The sequence below is a fragment of the Arvicola amphibius genome, chromosome 10 (genome assembly GCF_903992535.2).
Source record: "Arvicola amphibius chromosome 10, mArvAmp1.2, whole genome shotgun sequence".
Lineage (NCBI taxonomy): Eukaryota > Metazoa > Chordata > Mammalia > Rodentia > Cricetidae > Arvicola > Arvicola amphibius.
In genome coordinates this window covers 24,387,038-24,412,985 of record NC_052056.1, presented here as the reverse complement: position 1 = coordinate 24,412,985, position 25,948 = coordinate 24,387,038, and positions in this window count along the sequence as shown.

Sequence of the window (25,948 nt, the reverse complement as noted above, 5' to 3'; positions counted from 1 at the left end):
TCTCTGTCTTGGCCAGTTGAGGGTTTCTGTGTTGATCATTGCCTAGAGCAAACAGAACCTTATATGAGGAGGTTTAGAGGGGCCTTAATCTGTGGGTATAATAATAAGTCATTAGGAGATTGCTAAATGTTATGTATATTTGTCAGAATTATAGTAGTAGACTCTATCCTAAGTTCTATGACCTATCTAGCTACAGGTTCTTTGTCCAATTACGGTGCCAGATAAGAGTTTATTTTGTGACACTTTTAGGACAAAGTGGCTGTTTGCTTCCATGATGTTTGTAACACAATTGCACCAGTTGACGTTTTGCCAGGGCAGTAATTACTGCAGCTTACAGGGTTAACAGCTCAGAATGATTAATGCTTTATTCCTCTAGTATATCATGTATAGCACTATGAAAGCCCCAGTAGAGATGAAGTTCCCACATCAGTTCCAACTTGATTTCTGCTGTATTATGACTCGAGTCCACAAAGTCTTCAGTAGTAGGACTTTGCTATCAAGTTCTGGAGGGAATCAGAATGTCTGGGTATCTTTATAACTTCACTGTGACATGACCCATTCCTGGCACTGGGCTTTTACTTATTAACCTTTCATGTCTTCTAGGGGCATTGTTACTCCATTACAGGAAAACTCCATTTTAACTCCTAAAGTTTAAGTGTAGATGTATTAGGAAGCTTCTAAAATGCTGAAATCCCAAATTACTTTTTGAAAAATGTTTAGTGGTATTTATCCCTTCAAGTCTTTCTCTTGTTTTTTATCCTCTATCCCACACCCTCATTTATCTCTTCCTGAAAATAATCCCTTTTAATTCTTTATATCATCATTTTCTGTCTGAATTTTCTACCCATTTCTGTATATTCTATCAGTATTTTCCCCTATCTTGAAAGTTTCTTCCCGTGATTCCTTAGTAATTTCCTGACTCTTTTTGGTATCCAAAGATAACAAATTGAAAAACAAAGTAAAATTTCAAACCTAACATTCACCAATAATAGAAAATACATGATACGAGTCTTTCTAGGTCAGAGTATTATTTTTGTTTGTTTGTTTATTATTCCTTAAAACAATTAGGATTTTTTAATGTCCTCTGAATTCCAGGAAATACTGTCGATTTGTGGATTTGTTTATGAGTTTTGTTTTTTTAATTACAACATTACGGAAGCAATTCCAAAGCATGGATTATCTGTCTTTCAGAATACCTCCTTGGGGACTGGAAATATGACTCAATAATTAAGAGTGAATCAATGCTGCTCTTCCAGAGGATCTGGCTTTGATTCTATCACTGACTTAGTGGTTCACAACAATCTGTTACTCTAGTCTCAAGGAATCCAATGCCCTCTCTGGCATCTACCAGCACAGTACACCCATGGTACACAGACAAACATGTAGGCATAGCACTCATACACATGAAATGAAAATAAAGAGTATAATTCTCTTTAAAGAATTGCTCCTCTAATTATGGTGTTCTACTATCTCTCCATGAATGTTTAAATAGACACTAGGGATAACACAAAGTTGGCTACACTAAAGAAAATCACAGATTTCTAAAAATGGCTTTTTAAAGAAGGGTGCTGAAAGACATCTCATGCAGAATATAAACTGAAGAAGTTAGCATCCAAAGCCTTGAAAATATGCCATTAGGATATGCTATTCACATTTACAACTCATCTTATTTTTCCCAATTTAAACAATCTCTATTTAAATTGGACTATACTCAGCCAGTTGTTGTGAGGTTTGAACTAAATGTAAAAGTCTAAAGCTCTAATCATAAAGAAATATGTATTCAATCTCAAAGAGCATGGGCAAAGATTTAAAAAGTCTGTTGATAATCCATAAACACAATTCTATTTAAAATATGATAATTTTCTTAGGATAAGGACAAAATATAATGATTAAAAGATGTTATACTTTTATCTTGATTTTAATAAAGCTATTAATAGATATTAAGTATTTTTGTGACTTTTTGTTTCCTCAAATTGCATATTTTTATATTTTCATTGACTGTTTTAAAAAATGTCTTGAGTCATTTATTAAACAACTTCATTATTTTAATTTTTCAAATAAAACAAACTATTTTTCTGTCAGTTAGTTTTTAGCACAAAAAAAGTGAGTGAAGAACAGTGTCACCTTGAAATAATACTTGTTTTTGGAGTCAGGTGTAACATAGAAAAGATGACCCAAACAAGTGCAGAACAGGAGTCATGTTGGTTTACAGAGCATTTCGGTGTGTGTCTGCAACGCACAGTAATTGCTAGTCACAATGGACAAGATGCATCTTCCCCTCTGTCACATTTTCTACTTCTTAAAAAAAATCTTGTGTTGTTACATTGCTGTTCAAAAAAATTCAGAGTGAAGGTTGAATGTGAGAATGTAACACTTAGTACATGTAGACTGAACACAGAAGATACTTTTCAACTCATTTCGGCTTTAAAATTAGGTAGAAGTTTTTCTGCCATGAATTTATGAAACTCTCCATTTTATTTTAAAATCTGTGTAAATATGTTATCTATATAATGTATATATGAAATATGTAATTCTTAATGTTTCTATTGCTGAAAAGAGATACCATGAATACAGCAACTCTTTTCTTAAAAAGACATTTAACTGTGGCTGTTTTACAGTTTCAAAGGTTTGGCCCATTGTTATCATGGTGGGACATGACAGCATGCAGGCAGACTTGGTGCTGGGGAAGGAGCTGAGAGTCATACATTATGTTCTGGAGGCAGCACGAGTCTGTGTACTGGGAATGGCTTGAGTGTATATGAGCCCTCAAAACCTGTCTCCATAGTGACACACTTTCTCCATCAAGGTCATACCTACACCAACAAGGCCACACATATTCCAACAAGGCAATGCCTACTCCAGCAATGCCATACCTACTATAGAAAGGCCACACTTTCTGATATTGCCACTCCCCATGGGCCAAGTATTCAAACACATGAGACCATGGGAGCCATACACCACAATCTGTAAGATATTTGTGCACTATATATGTTATGGGATGAATATATAGGAATAAAATGAGTGACTAAAGCTACAATATGATGTTTTACAGCAAATCTTCAGTAGGGCTTAAAAGTGACATAATGTATTTTGTAGAGGAAATTATGTGTTAGTTCATTGTAGTCCTGGTCTTGGGAACAAAAACAGAATATTTTTACACCTTCTTGAGAAATAAAAGCCGTTGGAATATAAGTTGTTGAGGAGGCAGCCCTTGTCTTCTAATATTTTGTTATAAGGACAGTACCTCTGAGTTTTATAGCATTTGTGATTAAATACATGAATGATAGATAAATTGTATTAGCTTATGGAATGTACAGTAAGGTTGGGGGATAGGGAAAGAATAATCAAACTAAACCCATCCTGTTTAGATGGAGCATCCTTAACTGATTGCTTAAATGCATATCAGGTAGTAATTTGTACATGATTATATGCAGGAAATTCACTTAGCTTATTTAGCATGCAATGAGATAACTGTAATCCAGGAGACATCTTTTGTACTACAAGTATCCAGCTATCTAGCCACCATAAGTGAAAAGTTTCTTTAAAAACTGAAAATGGGTCTACAACAACACATTTGAACAGACATAAAATTAAATCCACACATGTAAAAGATACTGGCTGATAGAGTTGTAACCAAAACTGCAAAGCCATCTTATGAAAACAATTAATATGACCAACTTGGGGGGATAGCATAGAAGAATTTAAGATGCCTCCCATCTCACTTTTCTCCACCCCACTCATTCATACTCCTTCCCACAGGTCTCCCAGGGGTTTTCATGCATCTGTGTTCATGAGGCACAACTAAATTTTCCATGAAAACTTTCCTCGACATTTCTAATCAAAATGCTAAATATCAAGATACTCAGTGCCTGCTCTCCTGGGAACTGTTGCTAATAATCTCTGTAGACTTTTTTAAATTCATAAATCATTGTCCTAGAATTTATCTCAATGAAGCCACCTAGAACTTGGCTTAGTTGGGCACTCATAATGCAAACATCTCACAGCTGAGAAAACATAGAGTCCACGAGGGACACTGACCAGGACAGATGTGTGTATTCAGAGGTTGGTCCCCAGGCTTTATATGAACACTTTATACACCCGGGAGCTGTCTCCTGCGATTTCACATTTCTTGAGTGTGTAGTAAACAACCTAACACATCACACTACTTATGCCTATCTACAATTTATGTGAAAATAAAAATTGACAGTCCAGATCCAAAGTTTACTAAGAGCAAAGAAAATATTTTGACTGATCTCTATGGCTCTTATTTATATGAAGGCTTGTACTTCATTTTCCTATATATGAGGGTGACTTAAGCCTCACCTTAATCCCAGTTATTTCCAGACTTCCTTTATACTTACAATGATGAAATTAGAGTGCTATGTTTTTAAATTTGTATTCCTTCACTGTTTTTTTAATGTTGTACATTGTCCATTTAGTTTTGAGTATTTCTTTCAATTATACTCCATAAATTTGTTTCAGCATATTTTGGATATTTAAAAACTATGAATATTTCTCTTGTTCCAATGGATGTGTCACATGTGTTTGGAGGGCAGAAAACATTCCAGATATCATTTCTTAGGTATGGTCCAATTTTCGAGACAGACTATCATTGGCCAGAGAGCTCCAGAAACCTACTTGTTTTTGCCTTTCATCTTGCCATCAGAGGATTACAAACATGCTACATAATGCCTAACTCTTTAATATTATTTTACTTCTAAAAGATATAATATAATTACATAATTTCACCCCTTTCCTTCCTTAAGCCCATCACATGTAACACCTTGATCTCTCTCTCTCTAAAATTCTGGGCTCTTTATACTGCTTATGAACAAGGCTATAATGCCTGGCATTTGATTTGTCTTCTGAGGTTATAAACCAGGTCCTCATGCTTTCAAAGCATCTTTGCCAAATAAGCCATTTCTTTAGTTCAAAATCTCTTTGAGGTTTGTGTCCTAAACTAAAAGTTAGCAAGCATAGGATACTCTCAAAACTATATCTGTGCTTTTTCTTTGTCTAAGTGTGAGGACAGCATGGTCAGCATGGGCTAGCATACCCATGATGGCTGATGTCCTCTCTGCCAATGTCCACCACGTTAGCACTACTTCCTGGATTTCCAAGGACATCCCTAGGTTAGGCACTTTACAATGTTTAGAGTCTAGGTATGGATTCCTAGAAGTTATAGAACTGTGTCTCCATAGTAAACGACATGCCCCATTTGATATTAGATAGGACAAAAGCCTGAGATCTGTTAATCTGGAAATGTTGTGATGAGAATCTTTAGAAAAGTGTTCATCAAATTCCTGATTTATAAACAACATAGGTTTGAACAGTTTAGACCAGTAGACAGTATCACGACCTAGAAGACAAATTTGGTAACACGTGCATGCTTCGTCCTGGATTTGCATATTATGATCATGACTTATGTGGGATCGGCTAAAAGAAATGTTATTACAAATGGGCAGGGAATGGAGAGCACAAATTGCTTTAAGACAATTCAGAAACTTCAGTAGGACACCTGTAACTCCAGAATGAGAATCTTTGGCCATTGGTAAGCCAACTTTTATTATCAGGCCATCCATGATTCCAAATTGATTGGGAAATATATTCCCATTTTCCTTTTCTATACCTTATCCAAACAAAGGAATTAATTTGAAATTTTAAACAAGCATATTATTATTCATGCTTTTCTACAGTAAGACATTAAATACTATGGTTAGAGAATTTCTTTGAAGTTTGTTAGCTAGTTAACCCATAGATGAAATGCCGTAATATTTGGATTTAATTTTTTGTCATATTCTTATAGCAAACTTAGAAAAATAACTGATGTAACCTCATTTATTTCAGTCCTTAATCAGGTAAAGTCCAAAACACTTTAGCTATATTGCTTGATCCTGCTGATATAACAATAACTTCTGATGTATTTTTCCAACAATAACAAAATATATTATTATGGATAATTGGAAAAGCTACAATAGTGAATGTGGACAAATTCAGTACAAAATAAATGAAATTTATCACCATGATAGCTTAATAAAAGCATGCAATTGATATGAATTCAAAACAAAGACATAACTGTAGCGAGGGGCTGCAGGCTGGCCTGCATTTCATCCCACCCAGCTCCCGCATAGTTAGCTTAGCCCCAGAAATAACAACACACAAACTGTATTCATTTAAACATTGCCTGGCCCATTGGTTCCAGCCTCTTATTGTCTAATTCTCACATCTTGATTAACCCAATTTTAGTAATCTGTGTAGTACCACGAGGGGTGGCTTACCAGGAAGATTCTAGCCTGCATCCATCTCATCTCCTCATCTCAGAGAGGAGAGTCATGGTGACTGCCCGAGCCATCTACCTCACTTCCTTCTTCCTGTTCTGTCTACTCCACCCACCTAAGGGCTGACCTATTAAATGGGCCAAGGCAGTTTCTTTATTAACAAATGAAATCAACACAAACAGAAGACTCTCCCACATCACATAACTACGAAAGTTTTCCCCATGTTTGACCTCATTTAATTTGCTACTACATCACCAAAATACAATGATTATGGCATTTGTAGGTTAGACATTACTCTTAATTGTATTTACTTATGTGGACATTGTAGGATAGGTAAAAAGTCTTTAAAAAATCTGCTCAGCAAATTAGCTCTGTCTTTTCTTTGTATTTACAAATATCATTACATTCATTTTTGTGTGTGTGTGTATGTGTTTGTGTGTGTGTGTGTGTGTGTGTGTGTGTGTGTGTGTGTGTGTGATAATTTGTAGTAGACTGTTTTCTCCCCTTCTACCATGCAGGCTCCAGGGATCAAACTCAGGTCATCAAACCATGTACCAAGCACCATTATACACTGAGCCATCTCATAGACCCCAATATTGTCCCTTCATTACTGGCTTCTTGCAATAGGCAACAAATTTAGTGTTAAACTTACATCTATAGTTTGTTTTCAAAGAGATTTTTCCATGTCAAAAGAGACTTGGAATATTCTGCAATTACAACTATCTAGCTATTTTTTACATCTGACAGCATTCATACATCTTTTTGTAGAACTTGAAACACCAAGGACATAAAGTGTACTGCTTTTTCTCCATACAAGAGAGCTTGTACCATTAGAGAGGTTCCCCACTGGTTTCAAGTGAATTGAACAAAGACACTAAAATGTAAGGAAGCGAAATATCTCATAGAAATGTGGTTACAAAAGCTTCCTTAAGGACAGTTAACAGGAAGTATAAAATGCCACAGGAGTGAAATGAAAGTAAGGGATACAATAGAAAACTATACCTTTAGCAATATCTGTAAACTCATATAGTTACCCTACTTTCTTTGCAGCATTGAATGTTATGATTCAGGTATATATATTAATTTTCAGTTTTCTACAGAGTATATATTGCATACTGGACTGTACAAGGCTACACGTTAATATTAAAAAGTGATGGAGCTGAGATGTGAGGACAGTATTCATTATCTCTCAACTCAGACTTTAGAGAAAACTATGATGCTCCTCTAATATCTCAAATTGCAATGTTCTTTAGGAAATGTCAACAAGTAAATAAAAGGAGAGGCAAATAATTTAAGATTACATGAGTTCTTAGTAATGAATTTATGCAACCAATGGGAATAGATTGAGATGCAAAAAAATAGAGAAATATAGGTAACACTCATCTTCCCCACAAGTTAAGGGCCAGGGTTTGGGGTTGATAAAACTTTAAAACCCTTACATAAAGTTTATGAATAATATATCGAGAGAGGCTGTGGAAGCTGGGGAGTTTTGTACTTTCTCATACTGATGAAACTGGTCATCAGAGAGCAGGAAATGCTAGTGAAGATACTTGTTTGAAGTCAACTGTCAAAGTTATTCCAGAGGCAAGGCCATTAAAACCAGAGAGAACAATACAGATGCTCGTAAACAGAAAGTATGACCTCAAAATAAAAGATGATGTCATTGTCTTAGCTATTGTTTGTATTGCTGTAAAGAGACATTAATTCCATGGCAACTCTTATAAATAAAGCATTTAGTTGGGACTGGCATACTGTTTCAGAGGTTTAGTTCATTGTCAATATGGCAAGACATGGCAGTATGCATACAGACATGGTGCTGGAAAAGAAAATGAGAGTTCTACATCTTAATCTGCAGGCACTAGGAAGTGAACTGTCACATGGTGTATGGCTCGAGCGTATATGAGACCTCAAAGTCAGCCCCCACAGTGACACAGTTCCTCTAACGAGGCCACACCTATTCCAACAAGACCACCCCTCTTAATAGTGCCATTATCTATGGGTCAAGCATTAAAACACATGAATCTATAAGGGCCATGCCTATTCAAACCATCACAGTCACCCAGTTAGCATCTAGTATACTGTACAAACTCTTATTCAAATGTTTAAAATTGCTATGTAGATTGATCAGTATTGCATAATATTATGCAACAATACATAATATTTATACTATTTTATTATATACAATCATCTCTATTAGTAACAATTATAAATGCACATTAATAACAATAATTGGCAAATTGGCTGCAACTCTGAAATACAGGACAAATGCCAAATTAAAAACTTGGACTTAGGAACATATAAATATGACTACTCCTCAGTCATAATTCCATATCAGCATGGTTTTATGCAAAAACTGCTATGACTTATGTTTTCTTTCTTTTTCTATGAAAATTACATCAACAACAGAAGTAATATATTATTCCTCGGCATATTATTAGTGTCTGTTTTATTTTTGGTAACATTTTAGCATATTTATCTATATTTATCTATATTTTCAACCATTCTACAAGCCAGGTATGTAGTGTGGAGCTGCCGGCCGCGTTCCCGCCGTCCAGCTCCCAGCCACCCTGCTCCTGATCGCCGGCTAGCTTATGCCCCGAAATAACAACACACAAATTGTATTCTTTTAAATACTGCCTGGCCCATTATTTTCAGCCTCTTACTCACATCTTGATTAACCCATATCTAATAATCTGTGCAGCACCACAAAGTGGTGCCTTACCAGGTAGATTCTAGCGTACGTCCATCTTGGGCTGGAGCTTCATTGCATCTGGCTTCTCTCTCTGAGGAGAGGCACGGCGGTCTGCCTAACTTAGGAGAGGTGTGGCATCTTACTGATCCTTCTACCTCACTTCCTCTTCCTGTTCTGTCTACTCTACCCACCTAAGGGGCGGTCTATCAAATGGGCCAGGCAGTTTCTTTATTAGCCAATGAAATCAACTCAAACAGAAGACTCTCCCACATCACAGGTATTTTTTAATCATCATATTAATGAGCACGATATTAAAGAAAAAGGAGCTTGATAAAAATTGCAAGACCATTAGCACAGACACTGTCAACAGAAATAAGTCTGCTCCCAGACTATTGCTTCACTATTGTCGTCAGCTGAGCTAGAGGGTCCTTTGAAACATTGCTCCCCTGTCTGACAAATGGTGTGACTGTCAGTTACAACAGACTGGTTCCCCATTATGTGACCTATTATCTCCAAGGTGGGACACAGATTATGACTAGGCAGAGCTCCAACACCACCTGGACATACGCTGTATGGTATTTTATTGTCCAAATGCAATAGGTATAGATGTCATTTTTTTAAACCTGTTAATTAAGCAAAATATATAATTTATCACATGTATTCAGTAGTCCAGAAATAAATTTAAACTTTTCATACAAGGCTAACCTGCTTCAGATTTAAATGTAAGTGGGACTGAGCAAGTACTATTGTCATCTTCAGAGACTCCAAGTTATTCAGGAGAACATAACTTTCTTATTGGTAGCCATGTCTGTAGCCTGTGCAATGACATGCCTGAAAACCAATTGTCATAGAAGCCACAGTCACAGGTGAAAAGCAGCATCTGGGTGGGACTATGCACTTATTTGTCAGAAATACAAGTTTTGCTAACAAGGGTTGAAGTGTTTACTTGTTTAACTAATGGGTAAAATTGAAATGCATCTTTTCTCTTTACAAGGCTCTTAGACATTTAATATTTTTTAATATATAAACATTTCTGCTGTCAGTGATAAAATTAGATCCCTGACTGTTCCTGCTTTAAAACTACGGAGCTTCTTGAATTCTGAAACACCTGTTTAGGTTGAAAAATAATTTTATTTATGGAATGGATAAAATTAACTCATGTCACACAAAGCTGTACATAGCTTTCAGACTTTTAAGAATTTATATTACTGTTCTAATGGCAGAATTACTTTTTTCACAATGATATTCTGTTTTTCAGTGGCTAATTGAAAGGATAATTGTACATTAAATGAGAAAAATGAGAATAATGGAAGCACTATGTATCATACTCATAGCCTATAGTATGAATTAAAGTATGAAAAGATGTTAAGGTCAGATATCTAAGGTACTAATAAAAAGTTAGGGCTGAACCAGCAAGATGGTTCACTGGGTTAGGGTGATGACTGCCAAATTAAGTTAAATCCTTAGTACCCACGTGGTGGAAGAAGAGGGCAGATCCCTACAACTGTCCTATGACCTCCATATGTCTACTCTGGTATGCTTTCTCAAACACATATACAGATGCATACTTCAGGAGACTTGCAGAATGAAAATCAATTTCCTCTCATCAATTTCATGATAATTATTCATCCTTCTTATGATATATTTAGAAGCACAGTTGAAATTAATTTAGAATGTACAACAATGTTTATTCATATTTAAAAAGTTTACAGGCATGAGAGCCAGGTAAGATAGATCAAGGCAGTTGTGTTGATCAAGCACAATTTAGAGTGACATTAATTAATAAAAGGCACTAGGAAAGTAGATGAGAACGGTATTATCTTCCATGTTTATTAACTATTAAGAACATGTCTATTTGCCATTGCTTTCCCTTTCTTTACTTTCATTAGCATCATGATTCTTCCTCATGTGATCTTCTATGCCATTTCTCTATTTTTCTCAGATTAGAATCTGCTCCTTAAGTTGGTCACATATGGTCTATAATACTAACTTCCATTTCAAGTGTGATCTAAATTTTATCTCATCTTTTTACTCATGGACGAACTTCTGTGTCACCACTAATCACTTGTTATTGGTCACTACTCAATTTGAATTTGGCTCAAGAGCAAAGTTATCTCATAGATCTGTATATGTGATTGAGTTTCCAAACCCTTTGAGCTTTAAATATTTCTTCAATTCTTTAGTTCCTGGTTTGCTGCCATATTTTCCTTTCTCTGAATTCGTGTGAAGTCAGGGTGGCTAGGTTGCAGAAATATGAGTGTGTTTGTGTCTAATATGCTTCTAGTACAAATCAACAAAATCTCCCTGCCTTTTTATGGGCATTTCAAGCTCTCATTTGTATATACTTTAGTCTTCCTGGTATTCTATTAAATAGTGAGATGCCTAACTTAAAAATAAATAGTGTTAATGCTATTTGCATTAAAAAGTTCACTTTATTGCTTGTTAATTTATTCATGCAATTAAACAGTTATTGAGACTACATATAAATAGCTATTCTAATTAATACTAGAAAAAATGGGAGAGTGTCATGGCTGAGAAATTTGTATCGATCAGGGTGTTAGGGTAATAATAAAGTTACTTTTTCAGTTTCTTCAATCCCATATGTATCAATACATCTAGCTACTGAATTAATTTCATGTGACAGAAAATTAATGTAAAGTTTTAAATTCTTGTTCATTTCTAATGTTCAGCAATGCTACAAATTTTGTAATTTGATTTTTAAATAGGGTATAGGGCTTTTAAAACAAAGTCATTTTTTAAAAATAAGTCATAAAAAAAACAAAATAATTTATGTAGTTCTGGAAAGTCAGGACAAGAGATAAATGTAGGACCACATGGAGGAAGCAAGAGGGCAAAAAAGTAACAAGGCACTACCATGCAGGGAGTAGCTCCTCTGCATTGATATTCTTTCTAAATGAGCATCTTATTAATTAACCATCTATGTGAAATATTTGAGAGGATCTAAGATGGACTGGATGCTGATCTAGGGACGTTATTAACAGATGTCTCTTACAAAGTGTCTAATTTATATAAGATTGAGTGGTATTCTCTTTTTGTAATAGCTTGACTACATTCAATATGCCTTACAAAACCAAATCCATAAGTTAAATGTGCATGACCATCTGGCCAGTGTGGAAAGTTAGGAACTGTTAACAGCTATTTAAATTGAGTTCTAAATGTCTAACTAAAATCTGAAAAATCATGTTGCTAATGAAGCATTTCCCAGGGGCTATTTGATTGATTAGAATGAAAATCTGCTGGTTGCATATAACAATAATAATATCAGTTATCATCTACCACTCCAGCAAAAGACATTAGATAGCAACGTGGTCAGTAGATGCTAAAATGACAGTCATGGTTTTCCAGACAACTGGAATGGGAATAAAATGCATAGAGTGTAGGAACTGAGTGAAAAGAAGACAGACAGACAGACAGACAGACAGACAGACAGACAGACAGAGATGCAAGGTATGGTAATTTATTTATTGTTACAGACTAAGTTTTGTTTTGTTTTGTTCTGTTTTGGTCTGATTTGGTCTAGTTTGGTTTAGTTTTTCAAGACAGGGTTTCTCTCTGTAGCCTTGGCTGTCCTGGACCTGGCTCTGTAAACCAGGTTGGCCTCAAACTCACACAGATCAACCTACCTCTATTTCTCAAGTAGTGTGTGTGTGTGTATGTGTGTGTATGTGTGTGTGTGTTTGTTACCAACACTGGCTTATGGAATAAAATTTACTCCCAGATTTCAACAACGAGATGAAAAATTTCTATATCTCATGTTGTTTAAGAGTAAGGAATCAAAAAGCAGCTCAGCTGTATACTTCTGAGCTGAAATTTGAGACATTAGGCCTATGAGATCAATTATGTTTTTATTAAACAGAATTCATTCTCTTGCTACCTGTGGGCTTAATCCTTCAAGTGTGTGTATACACACACACGTGTGTGTTCAAGCATGTGTACAAGAACATATTACTATCTACTATTTATGCCCTGGAGCATGGACATATGTCTCCCCATGAAGATAACAATAACTATTTTAATTTATTTTCTTTCTAATAAATATCCATTTGCCTACTCTGCCTCCAGAGCACTAAAAAATTTACTTTCTTTACCCTATATTACTGAAATGATTCTCAAATGATTTCCAGTTACAACTATTAACTTTCCAAATGATTTACCGTTTGAAATATTAAGCATGTGGCTTAATATTCAAACATTCCATATTTAAGAATTAAGATTCTTGAATGCTATAGTTGAATAATATTCCACTGGGTAAGTATACCATATTTTCATTTTCCACTCACAGTTAATGGACATCTAGGATGTTCCTGGTTTTTTGGCTATTGTAATTACAGCAGCAATGAACATGGAAGATCAAGGATCTCTACAGAAGGATATAGAGTTCTTTGGCTACATGCTCAAGAGTTTCAGAGCTGGATCTTGAGGAATATCTAATTCCAACTTACTGAGGACCCTTCACATGAAATTTTAGTGGCTATACCAGTTGGCACTCCCAGCAGCAATGAATAATTGTAACCCTTTCCTTGCATCTTAGACAGAATGAGCTGTCACTTATTTTATTGATCATGGCCATTCTGTTTGGAATAAGATGAAATCTCAAAGCAGTTTTATTTTGCATTTCCCTGATGACTAAGGATGTTGAATATTTAATAAAATTTAGACATTTATGTTTTAGCTTTTGAGAACTCTTGTTTTGGTCTATACTTTATTTTTAATTGATTTTATTGAGCTATACATTTTTCTCTGCTTTCTTCCCTTTCTCTTCCCTCCCCTTCAAACCTCTGCCATGGTCCACATTTTTAAAGAGTTTGTTTTATGATAGTCATGTTTTTTTTAGTTATTTGTATATTTTAGATACTAATCCTCTATCAGATATGAAGGGGCATGGTCGATCAGTAGTTAGAATTAACCAGACTAGCTTAATATAAAATATTTAGATTTAATAAACAGAAGAAAGGAAAACTTACAAAACCAGGGTTCCAGCAATCCAGGAGGCAGGGAACAAAAGGGACAGAGGCGAGTGCACCTGATCTTTTAATCTGTATTATTTGACCCCAGGGGACACACCCTAAACAGAATGTGATTGGCTGAACTTCCCCATCACAGATGTGTAATTTATCAAGATTTTTTTTCCCTATTCGGTATCTGGCTGCTTTGCTTAAATGATAATGTCCTTTTCTGGGCAAAAGCTTTTTGATTTCATTATATCTTTTTATTTTATTTTTGGACTTAATGCCTGTACTACCCTGTCTTGTTCATAAGCTCTTTTTCTATGCCAATAATTTCAAGAGTACTCCCCACTTTCTGTTCTGTCACATTTGTGGTATCTGACCTTATGTTGAGTTGTTGACCCATTTAGACAAATAAGCTAATTTCTAATATTTTTTAAATATTATTTTTTGAACATTGATACATATATTTCCTCTTCACACAACTTTCATCATTCTTTTTCTATTTTCTTGAAACGCCTATGTATTACATTTAAGAAAGCTGTTTGGAAAAGACAGAAACAAAAACAAAAAGGAATTATCTCTTTACCCTTGAAGGCTAAGTCTATTTAAAGGGGAGTCTTGCCCTAGAACATAGTACATGTACAGTATCAAATAATCTTGATGCTGTCTGCAAAACAAATTTTTAATCCATTCATATTAGCATTTCTTTGTATCATTATAGACATAGATATTTTAATTAAGTTATTTAGGTCCCATAAATTGTCTCTAAATTCGCCTCTTTATTGCAATGTGTGTCTCCATATTCTCTTAAATCTCTCTATTTGAATTCAGAATTCTCTGCAGTTCCAAGGGCCTTAACTACCTATCTCTTTAGTCATCCATTGTTAACATCCGTCCATATCTTGCATTTCTGAATGGTTTGTATTTGTTCTTTCTTAGGGTGTATCTACTTTATGCTTTTCCCACATATTTTTTGCCTTGTATGATTATTCTTCCATTTTATCTACGCATAATACCCAATTTCTACAGATACCTTTAATTCAATTACAATCTCCTTTTAATTCACCCCTTTCCTTTTACTGGAGACGTATGTTCAAATTATGTACTAAAAGCTGGTATTTTGTGTGCCTACTCCTTACTCACAAAAAACCACCATGCTCAGGAAAGATTGGACACCTATTGATACCTCAGCCATTGTTTGAAGGTTGCAAGCTGGGTACTCAAAAACAGTTGGGAGGGATGTGACAAGCAGATTTTAATTCCTCCCACTTATTTCCATGAATCAGGATACAGTCTTTAGGTTGGCATACACAACCACATTGATGAGTCTCACACGGTTCCACTTACTGAGCTCAGACCTTGGTGAGTTAGCACAGGGAGTCTGAGCTGTAATTTTAAGAAGAAGAAGAATACAATGCCAAAGGCATTTGGCCTACTGAGTATTTTATGTGGAAGTAGATCTGAACATACTCAGTTTAGAATATGACTGCAGAGCAGCTGACTTCCTACCAATTCCTAATGTTGTAGCCAACAGAGCCCAGGTGCTTGTAATCTCCAGTGCATTTGTGCTAAAAGTTTGAAGATTTGAAAGTTTGCCTTGAAATGTTTCTAATCCAAGCTTGTTGAAATTATTCATTCTTCAAAGTCTCTCAATGTTCACCATCTACAAAATACAGCAGAAGGTGAGCTTTAGACGTTGGCTAGCACAGCATGGATTAGAGGAGATCAGGACGCTTCTTTTATTTCTTGACATGACTGACTTAACTGGTATAGAATAAAGTGCTCTGTTAACTGTAACATCCTCTAATACCAGCAACCAAAGTACAAAAAGAACAAAAAAACTATAAATAGTGCAAGGCTAAAGAAAGAAGTTATTATGGGTTTTAGAGTCACATTTAATGAATTAGCATGCAAAACATCAGTCAGAATAAAATTTGGGAGATGTTATTTTCTGTACAGTAAGCATTACTAAATTTATAATGTCAAGAAAACACAAATTGCCAGGTGATAGGTAAAATATATGCCTGTTTGTGAAGATACCTTTCTTATTTATTTTATTTAGACTGTGACAATACCATGCACGTATGCAATATGTCTTATCATATACAACCTCTCTCTCCTCTCCAACTCTCCTAAGATCCCCCAACTTATCTCCCTCAAATTTGTGTACACTTTGTTTAAAAATAATTGAGCCAATTATTATTGCTCATATGTGCCTTAGTTTGGCTATGCCCTGGGGCATGTACAACTTCCCCCTCAGCAGGAATGGTCCTAAAGAGAGGTGAGTCTCTGTCTCTTAGCAGCCATGAACTGCCCCAAATTCATCAAATCTTTAAACCAATGTTCTGAATTCTCTGCTTGTATGTGAGTTAGACATAAGAAGAATGGATAATTATTCCTAGCAAACTCTGAGAAGATGAACTTCTGTTATTCTATTTACAGCAACAGAATTGTGTCAGGTGGAGTTGGAAAGAAAGTATTTTTGACAATTGATAATGGGTAGAACATACTAATAATTTGAAAATTCATGTTCTTTTGCAAAATGGGGGGGGATTTCTTGATGTAATTAAATCCTATGCCTCATGGAAGTAATTAAAAACAAAATATACGTAGTTTTCTTTGCTGATTTGGGATTCCCCTTGTCTGAAATGAATAATATTTATTACCATTGGTTAATAAAGAAGCTGCTTTGGCCTATGGCAGGACAGAATATAGCAAGGTAGGAAATTCAAGCAGAGATAGACGAAGAAAGAAGGCAGAGTCAGGTAGATGCCATGTAGCTACCAAGAAGCAAGAAGTAACAAACCGTGAGCCTCATGGTAAAATGTAAAATAATAAAAAATGGATTAATTTAAGATTTAAGAGCTAGTGAAAAATATGCCTGAGCTATCAGCCAAACAGTATTGCAATCAACATAGTTTCTGTGTGGTTATTCAGGTCTGGGCAGCCAGAAAATTTAAGCACAGTCTCTGTTTACATTTAGCTTTTTTCAGAATACATGTTTGTTTGCTTGTGAGTCCACAAGGTTGTGATGTGTTGTACTAAGGCCGCTTGTTAGCTCCTGGCTGCTTAGCCCTGAAATAATCACACAGAAACTGTATTAATTCAATCGCTGCTTGACCCATTAGCTTTAGCTTCTTATTGACTAACTCTTACATATTAATTTAATCCATTTCTACTAATATGTGTATTGTCATGTAGCTGTGGCTTACCGGCAAAAGTTATGGCTACATGGCTCTCCCTAACTCTGCCTACTTTCTCACAGCATTCAGTTTTGTTTCCCAGCCTAGCTCTGTTCCTCTATAGCTCTGATGTAGGTCCAAAGCATTTCCTTTATTAACCAATGATATTCACAGTATACAGGGGGAAATCCCAAATTAGTGATGAGTCTTCCAGATTGCTTATCTCATAATCACAAAATACTGTTGAGCAATATGAATAGGTATGTGTCTATGTATCCCATTGATTTTACTTTAAAAAGTAAAATTTATTTTACTATTTAAAAGGCTATTAATACCATAACTGATATTTTCAAAATCATTATTTATTTGTTTGTTTATTCATTTATTTTATATTGAGACATGGTCTCCTTCTGTAGCCAGGATGGTTCAAAATATTGAGACAGGGTCTCCCTCTATAGTCAAGTTGGTTCAGGCACTTGAAATTCTTCCTGATTAATTTTCTCAATTGTTGAGACTAATATTTATTGAATCAAAGTCTCTTGATTATTTAAGTTGGTATTACAATTAAAACATTTTTATTTATATGCCTTGCTTATAATTTCAGAAGAGATTCTGCATAAGCATTAGATTTTTATTTTTATTTATAAATTAAGATTTCAGACAATGGCGATTAAGAAACACACTCAGGAACCCTCAACTGAAGTTGAGTGGCTACTTTTACCATTCATAGAGCTATCTCTGAGCATAGGCACAATCCCCATATACCCCTATTGTCCTATACCAAACCTATTTTGCCTATCTATCTACCTGCTTGCCTTCTAGAAATCTTTAATTTTCCTCAGCTGTAGAAACAGAACAGTAAGTTGCAAGTCATCAGGTATTTGTTTTAGAAAGCTGTCTTGGCAGCTGTGTGAACTCCTCCAGGTTAGAGAGTATTACTATGTGTGCAGAAGTATCTGAAAATAGATTCATGTCCTTATTAAATACTAGCATGTGTTTTGTGGAATCATGTTTGGGGAGCATAAAATTAATTTATTACTAAAAGTAAATAAGTATGTTCCAAAGTAAATGCAAGCATCTATGTCATTACAGAGTAGTTCCAAAAATAATTCAAGGCAACATTTCTATTTGCCCACAGGAAATAGACTTCACTTTAAAGCAGAAAAAATATGATTTGATGAAAATTCTGATCAGCTTATAAAGTGATAAAAATCATTATGCAGGAAACAGAGTTGGAAGATACCAACATGTATTTACAAAGCAAACGAGTGTTTGTGATGCACTGCAGATGATCCGAGAATGTGCCATGCACACTACATTTTGCCTGCTTCTCAGAGCTGAGAAATTTCTGGCAGACTGTCTTTATATATTATTCTCTGAATAGAGAAATCGAACAGAACAGGCTGAGTATGAAGGATGGTTGTTTACCACTCCCACTTTTCAGAGGTATTTTTATCATCCCTCAGCAGCCAATATTTATACATCTAATCCCTTCTCAAAGATGTTAGATAGAGCTCTGAGCACAAGTGAGGGCTTTTCCCCCCTTTCTTAACAACCACCTCTGTTTGAAATGAGGTGTGTTTGCAGTGCCAAAATTAAATACTCAGTTTCGTCAAGTACTATAATCAGTGGTACAGAATGGGTAGGTGGGAAAATGCAGAAATCTCAGCTTTTTTTCTCTTAACCATGTTATGAAAGATGTTGACAAACATTTGGGAAAAAGTGAGGGATGGCAGGAGCCGGTTAGGAAGTGGTGGCTGCAGAAAGACACGGAAAACTGTCAGCGTCTCTCTCCTCACATCTGTGCTTATGTATAGAGGGAAGCTGTACGTCTCTTCTAGTTTGGGGGGCCTTTTTGAAAAACATTCCTGCACAAATCAAATAGAGGCTGAGATGGACATACCTGCTTTATTTTTTGAAGTGTATAAAATAACAGCGTATTTACACTTCTGGTGACTGAAATGACAGGATTAGCTCCAGGTTTCTATTCTCCATAAGAGCCCTCAGGTTCGTCTACAACAGGACTCTCCACAGAGGTTATTTTTACCTGGCATGGCTGTGCTGTTACTGATGCTGCTCTTCTCAATGGCTGAAATAGCTTCTCCTGTGGGTATCTCCGGCAGAATGAAAGCTGGGTCAAGGTGGAGAGGTGAAAAGAACCGTGAGTACCCAGATTAATTTACTGTCGGTTCATTTCTTTTCTTCTTTCTTCTTTCTTCTTTCTGTTTAAGAATGCGTCTGGTCTGCCTAGCTTTTTGTCTATGGCATTTCAAGAGGTTGTTTTAGGATGTAAAAATTATTTTACACATTAAATATGCATGCAGAATAAATCGGCTCCACCTTCCCAGTGCTACACAGTGGCAATATTGTTCTGATTTATATTGCAAGGAGTTTTGTTTATCCTGTTAACTCTTACAGTTTCCAGCACTTAGGAAGACTTTGACTGATAGGTCCTCAGGACTTGTATTATAATCCCCACCCATCTATGAAGTGCAAAGGTGTTACGAATATTTATGTGGCTATCAAAACAATAGCTTTGTAATAAAAAAAAACTCATATCTATGCACTTTGGTATGTGGGTGATAGGAAAGGAAACAGAAATTGAAAACATTATAAAAACTTTGATTTGAATAATTAAGCATTGATTCTTTGTTATTATGGAGTTAGCAAACCTTTTACACTCCAGGATCATTAACTTATTGATTCTTTCCTTGTGAATGTGCAAGCCCAACCATACATCACTATGAAGTTTGTCTCAGTGCTTATATATTATTTAAAGTACCAGTTTATGCTGTAGATATAAAACTACTTCTGGTGTTAGATGGAAGAACTAGATTTGAAATGGACCTGCACTATTGAGTCCAAACACATAACACCTTCTCTACTTTTATTATCTCATGGGGTATCATAAGATATTATGTGTGCTTGTGAGTATGTGTGTGTGTGTGTGCATGTACACACATGAACAGATACATTTACCTGTGAACAGGTACATGCTGTTTGTATAAACACTTTTCACTAAGTTTTGAAGTATATTCCCAAAGTCCCTATTTTTATATCCACCTTTAAAAAGAGAGATAGAAATGGATTCAAGAAGTGGTGTGGAGAAATGAATGTTGCTTTTGAATATGAATGTTCAAAAGATGTATGATAATCTGTAACCTTTTTATTAAGTTTATTTATCTCAGTAATCTGGAAGCTAATTGTTGATATTACAGCTTTTATTTTCATTGTGCTTAGTCATGCTATGCCCAATCCTACTGACTGAACTTGAATGTGAAACTCATGAAGGGCAGATCAATGGGGCCTATAAATAAGACAGGCTGGAGATATCCTAGAACCAACTTACAGTATTTTCATCTAAATTTCTCAGGTGGATCTCTGTGAGTTTGAGGCCAGCCTGGTCTACAAGAGCTAGGTCTAGGACAGGCTCTAAAAAAGCTGCAGAGAAACCCTGTCTTGAAAAACAAAAAACAAAAAACAACAAAAAAAAATTTCTCAGCTCCAAATCCTCACTGGCTTGTTGTGTGTTTTTCTCTCATTCTTTTCCTTTTGATTTCTTTATCCTCTATATTATAAAGGCAGATATGTAGGTCATACATTTATGTTACCCAGAATGTATGAAAAAAATTCATTCTAATCAGTTGTGTTATGGATACACATATGGCCTCAGTATCTTCAGGGCAAAGGTATATGCATATTATGCATTAGAAGAAAATAACAGAGTGCATTTTTCTTCAAATTCCAGGATTCTTAAGAGTTATTCTACATCTGAAAATTGAACTTAATCACATCAGTCCTGATAGAACTGATAGTATTTCTTATTTATCCATATTTTTTTCATGAGGGTGGCAAATCCTTCATTATAATTTTAGAACACATGATACCCCATGTAGACATGGAAACCTATGATTGAGATGGGGAAATTTATTGTTATTCACTTTTCTTCCCAGAGTTAGCAAAGGCTGAGCAACTAGAAACTTAAGGGAAGTGAAATTAGTCTGACTTCTGATTTAGCATGGGACAGTCACCATAAGGGAAAGGCTTGAAAGTGTCCATGGTAGTGGCATCATGAGGCAGCTGGTCACACAAGGACTGCAGACAGGAAACAGAAAATAATGAATTCTGGGGTTTAGCTACTATGTTCCTTTTAGTACATAACTCCAGCCAGTGGAGAATGGTACCCACATTCAGAGAGGATACACCCTCACAAGCATGCACAATAGTGATTCCAAGTAAGTCAACCTGACATTGAAGATCAACCATCACTCTGATACCCAAAGTTAAATGTCTTGCTCAGCAATGTTCACCTGGTAGAAAGGTTCAGATGCAACTCTGTCATCACTACTTAAATGAAGTCAATGCTCTACCATGACACAAATTCCCCTCAGTAAGAAAATGTTCCACAAGGACCCACACTGTCTGCCCTGTCAACTTTGAGGTGACATTTATGATTCTCAGGTGAATCTGTTCTGGGATGTTCAAATGGAACTCCTTGAGGAATGCACTTTCAAATTCATCTTTCTAATTGAACAGACATAAATGTCTCTCATAGGACAAAAACATTTCAAATTTCCAATACATTGCAAACAATATATTTAGGTAAATATAATGGGAAAGAATGAGGAGTGTTAGTGGGGAAATGGAAAGAAATGTAATCAAGGAGTTATTTTCAGTGTAGACATTTAAGTTTATAAATTATTTAATTTCCATAGAAGTAGAATGTCCACAAAATGTGGTTGTAGTCTCTATGGCAAAGGAAATAACAGAATCTGTTACTTCTGCATTCACAATGACCTACCAGGAAACAACTGAGCAATCAAACATGTCCCTGAACAGAAGAGATTAGGCAAGAAAAGGTGAAGAATTTATGAAGAATTTCCCCAATAAGAGAACTTCTCTAGAAGCAAAACAGTAGATCCTAATCACAAATTGTGGTATAAAACATCTGCTCAACAATAGATATCCAAAGAAGGGGACTTATGATGCATATTTAGATAGAAGCTCAACTTAAGAGCAAACAAAGAATTAGAGAGTCTATTAAAATATTAGTAATAAATATTAACATAAATCTTAATCATAATGACTAATTTTTAGAGAATATCAACTCAGAGCTTGTAGTATATATCTGATTGTCTGAAGAAATAGTTATATTTTCTTGCTTCTAAGAGAGATTCCATGCTTATCTATAAACATACCACCCTGAAATCTAATTTTTAGAACTTATCTGTCAGAGAGTTCTTAATTGTTTAATCATATTTTACTTATGAAATTTGAAATATTCAAATACTTAGACAATTATTATAGCCATTTCTACAACTTAAAATTCATGGTTTTTTTTAGTATAGTACCCATTGAAAACATTAATATATTCTTTAAGTAGCTAAAGATAAGAACAGCATAAATTGACATATGGTTTATTTTTAATATATAACTTTACTGAATATGATTTTATTTAGATCTACTGTTAATATACAGTGATATCCAAAAGAATATCCATTGTAACAGAACAGCTCAAGTGTAAAATATATAAACTCAAGTAACTATAATTGATTTTACATAGCTTATTTTTCAAACAGAAGCAAGACTTCAAAACAGGCATGAAACCTGGAGTAGTGTTGCATTCAAGTTGGAAGCCAGCCTGAAATACAAGAGAAAATCCTATCTCAAAATCCTATTTTTGGTGTATTTGGGGTCTTGTGAGGTAGCTATCATCGCAGTGAGTTCATGCTCTCAGAACACTTGACCACAGCAGCCTTCCTCAACCTCCCACTCTTTCTGTTGCCTCACCTGCAATAGTCCCTGAGTCAGGGAAACTTGGCGAGGGGGTATCTCCTTCAGAATTGAACGTTTTACAGTCATTTATACTAGCTGTGAGTCTCAGCATTAACTAGGTCAACTACAATAGTGAGATTCACTGGTGACGACTGAGAGCTGCATAGATTTATGGTATGTGTATATATGTACACACATACATCAAACTGCCTTGTAAACATCAAATATATATTAATAGCTATATAATTATTATATATTATATGTTTATAATATATATATATATATATTCAACACTATAGCAAGAAACACAAAGTATCCCTCAGAGAAAATGCTAACAACAGATGAGCAGTAATTTCACAATTCATCAAACTATTTTTTTCTGTTTACACAATATGACTACTTTTAAATTCTTTCTATTTTAAAAATGAATGCTTCCTAAAAGCAAAAAATTATAATAAAATCTAATGACTTGATTATAAAATATTTAATGTAATTGAGAAACTTAGTTTTTTTTTTCCATCAAAAAGCACGGAGCCATTTATTCATATCTATACAACACACACAAGCAGCAAGTTGGGTTTTTTTTTAATCTAAATTAAACATATACAGAGCAAGACAGGACACTGACATTTTATCTACTAGGGAAATGACTCATATTTCCTAAGTAATATTTGTTAAATAAAAATCTGAGCAGAGAAGGATGCTTGAGGAAAGTTACCACCGAATGAAACAAAGTACACAGAAATGGCATAGATTTTCGTATGGTTCAGCGTTTAGAATTCAGGTTCCAACCAAGTGGTCCTCATCAAATTAGATGCCATAAATATGCACCATTTGTTTTTTCTTCTCAAAGTCCAGATTGATAGGATTTCATTACATTGTAGTTAAATATAGGTTTCTGGTATATTTTCTAGAAGATAATGGTCGTCTAGTTTTCTTTTTTTTTCTCATTATTTTTTATTAAAAATTTCCATCTCCTCCTCCTCCCCCTTCCCTCCCCTCCCTTCCACCCATACCCCCACTCCGCCCCTCTCCAAGCCAAAGTGCCATCAGGGTTCCCTTCACTATGTTAAGTCCAAGGTCCTCCCAGCTCCCCCTAAGTCCAGGAAGGTGAGCAACCAAACTGACAAGGCTCACAGTGAGCCCGTCCATGCTGAAGAGTTCATGCTCATCGCCGTTGTCCTTGGTTTCTCAGTCCTCCTCCACCGTCAGCCACATTCAGAGAGTCCTGTTTGGTCCCCTGTTCCATCAGTCCCATTCCAACTGGACTTGGTGGTCTCCCGTTAGATCTGTCCCACCGTCTCAATGGGTACACGCACTCCTCACGGTCCTGACTTAGGGGTGGGGTGGGATGGGGGGTTGGGGGAATGGGGAGAGAAAAGTGTGAACTGGAGGATGGGAAGAGCTTGGGGGAATAGGATGGTTGGGATATAGGAAGGGTGGATATGGGAACAAAGAATTATATATCTTAATTAAGGGAGCCATTCTAGGGTTGGCAGAGACTTGACTCTAGAGGGGTTCCCTGGTATCCAGGAAGACGCCCCCAGCTAGTTCCTTGGGTAGCTGAGGAGAGGGTGCCAGAAATGTCCAGATCCTATTGCCATACTCATGAGTATCTTGCATATCACCATAGAACCTTCACCTGGCATTGGATGGAGAAAATGACAGTGCCCCACATAGAAGCACCGGATTGAGCTCCCAAGGTCCTGATGAGGAGCAAATGGAGGGAGATCGTCTAGTTTTCTTATACCATTTCTTCACTCCTTCTCAGAAGGATGGTGAAGAATATAAAGACCCAGAGGAGGCAGCAGATGGGAGCAGAAACAGAGACCCACAGTCAGCCATTGTGCAGAAAGAGTCAAAATTGGAGATATCAACCAGGTCCCTCCATTCAGAGACAGGACACCCTGCAGTAGGAGGCAGGGAAATTAAAGGAGATACAGGGTTTGGATGACACCAGTAGAATGTCGCTCACTGAATCAACAACATAGGACTCACTAGAGCTCTTACAGACTGAAGCAATGAGCATGGAACCTACCTGTGTTTTTGTGGGACTCCTAACAGTGGGAGCAGGTGTATCTCTGACTCTTTTGCCCATTTGGAGGACCTTTTTCTTTCTATTAGATTGCCTCATCTGGCCTTGGTGAGAGAGCTTCTGCCTTGTCTTATCATATCCTGTTTGGTTCATATCTATTAAAGGCCTTCTCTTTTCTGAAGGGAAATGGAAGGAAGTGGATCTGGGAGAGAAGAAAGATGGAGGGAAGTTGGGAGGAGCAGAGGGAGGAGAAATTGTTGTCAGGATGTATTGTATGAGAGAAGCACGTATTTTCAATATATATGAATATATATAGGAGTATGTAGATATATATATTGAATATATATATATATGTGTGTGTGTATACCCACATACTCTTTTGTTACATCCTTTAAAGTATTATAAATATGTTGCTGATTCTGTCTCATCTCCCTATTTAATTTGCTGAAAAAATGTAAAATTTTATAAAAATACAACAGTAATTTATAAAGAAAAATATGCATATCATCATTAAAACCTTGATAAAGAAATTTAAAGTACCTTTTACTAAATATTGTAAACACTAACTTTACTCTTACTCTGAACTTTAAAAACTTGTGGATGGAGAGAAAGCTCAGCACATACTGCTTTTCTGAGAACCTGGGTTCAATTCCCAGCACCCTGTAACGCCTGTTACAAGGGGATCTGTTGCCGCTGGTCCACAAGGGCACTGGCACTGGTACTTGCATGCACATATCCATAAACACACACACACACACACACACACACACACACAAATGAACAGAGGACTTAAGGTTAAAAAAGGAAAGCAATAGAGGTACAGCAAAGACACAAGAGGACTTGGAGGTGGAGGAAGGAGACAGATGAAACTGAGCGCAGGATACTACAATTGGAGATTAAAGATGATTCAAGTATGTTATGCTACATCCAAGTATGAAATAATAATGCCAATTTGGTACAGTTAATTGATTCTAATAGAAAAGGGAAAAATAAAAACATTTTAAACAAGCAGGGTG